General features: G+C 40.3%; 1 pseudogene; it reads right to left on the bottom strand.

Annotated features, from left to right (window-relative positions):
* Positions 1-1,520: 1,520 nt before the first annotated feature.
* LOC120221684 lies at positions 1,521-1,677 on the bottom strand (annotated as a pseudogene).
* Between the last annotated feature and the right edge of the window lie 349 nt (positions 1,678-2,026).

Below are 2,026 nucleotides of genomic sequence, written 5' to 3'. Positions count from 1 at the left end.
GAAATGTTGGCATTTTAAAATGAAAATACTACTTTAAATTTTTATTTTTTTAATTGTGCAGTGTCCAAGAAAGTATAAATTCCACTCTGTGCTTGTCAGGGTGTCCCTGGGTCTATTCTTCACTACACTCTTCCTGAGTATTTCAATTCATGGGAGACATAACAACATGGGAGAATCATCTTCATCTGTTCCGATAAATGCAGTTTCCTTTTCTCATATATTCCTTTTCTAGCCTCTAGATTTAGGCTTTCTGTCTTTGTGTTTCTATCACACATCTCTTACACATTCTTTCCACATACTTTACTCTGCTAGTTATTAACATTTCCTCTTTGACAATTCTTTATTTCTCTTCTTTTAAAGGGAAACCCTGTAGCTGTCAGTACTTTTTCTTTAGATTTCCTTTAGATCTTTCCTTTTGCCAGCTACCCAATTCCCAGTTTGCAGGGAACCTGCTGATGGCAATTTTTCTTTCCTTTTCTCTCTCTCTTTTTTTTTTTTTTTTGCTCAAAATACTCAGAATGCTGTCTGCATAATAATGATGATAGGTAGGTATATTGTATTTATAAATTACCCTTCATCTGGTAATCTCAATGTAATTTATGTGCATAAATTCATTAATAGTCTCCATTTTCCCATGGTGTGATGGATCAGGTTGTTTCTCCTCTCCATGAGTGAAAGGAAAGTGACTACAGAAATCAGGATTTAGGAATACTGTTCTCTAGGAGCTGGGGGAAATGTTCAATAGGACAGGATTTGGGGGAGCAATATAATATATTTATGTTAAAATTCAGTTGACTTCACTAGTTTTAAGAAGATAATATTAAGTAGAGTAAAATGACCAGAAGTGATTTTATTTCAAGAAATTATACTTTTAGTTCTCCTTCCCTTACTTGAACTTCTAGATTCAGACAATGCATCTGAGAGCTAGTAGATCACACTCCCAGCAGTGGGATCATTTGTTTATGTATTGACTATGTCTGTTTATTACTAACTTGGTAGAGTTGACAAAGTTGTGACGAAGACTATCTGATCTCTAAAGCCTGAAATATTTACCCTCTGGCTCTCTACAGCAAATGGTTGCTGACCCTGATCTGGCAAGATGGCTCACTCTGGCTTGCAAAGTAGACGAAGGAGTCTTTTTGCTATTTGCTAAAGCCTTACCCATTTGCACTTGTCTTTTATCCTGGGCTGCATTGTGATTACAACTGCTAATAAAGGGATTCCTGGAAGTCATCTTAGTCAGGTTTCCTAAAAGCAGACCATGAGATGGTGATTTTTGTATAGGTGGTTTATTGCAGGGCTTCTTGCAGGACAAGGGGAGTAAGCGAGGGAAGATAGGGCTTAAGAAAGCTAAGCAAGATTTCAGATGGAAACCAGCTTCAGCCTGTTCTCAGAGGGAGCCTTGTGGAAGCTGGAATTGGAGCACAGAGTTGGCCCCACCATGAGGCAGGAGGTTGGCTGTACTCACTGAGGGTCATTTATTGTGGACCGCCCCAGGGGCAGGTGGAATCTCCCTGGCAAGGCAATTCTCCAGAGTAGAGGCAGCTCGAGCCCTCAGCAACCTCAACATAGCTAAAGAATGGGCACTCAGGACTGATAAACAAAATTAAAATGAGTGCCTCTTTTCATTTTTGTGCTGTAATACACTTGATCTTAGCCAAAAGGCCGAGAAGCGATTTTTTGTGGTGTAATAAACCACTTATTGGCTTACCACTGCAGAGATTTAGGCTGATCATTTGATGGGGCTCAACTGGACAGTCTTTGAATATTAAAGAGGTTCCAGGTGTCCTCAGCTGGGCTCTCACTCACATCTGGAGCCTCAGCCGGGATGGCTGGGATGGCGAGGGTGGCTGTGGCCTCTTTTCCCATGGACCTGCCAACTGCAACTCTAGTTTGCTGCTTGTTTTTGTGAATAAAGCTTTATTGGAATACAGCTATGCTCATTTGTTTCTGTATGGTCTGTGTCTCCTTTATTACTATCATTCCAGGCCTGAGTAGTCCTGACAGACTGTATCATCTCAAAGTC

Source organism: Hyaena hyaena, unplaced genomic scaffold (genome assembly GCF_003009895.1).
Source record: "Hyaena hyaena isolate Hyena2069 unplaced genomic scaffold, ASM300989v1 scaffold_802, whole genome shotgun sequence".
In the NCBI taxonomy this organism is placed as follows: domain Eukaryota; kingdom Metazoa; phylum Chordata; class Mammalia; order Carnivora; family Hyaenidae; genus Hyaena; species Hyaena hyaena.
This window is presented reverse-complemented; position numbering and strand designations above follow the sequence as displayed.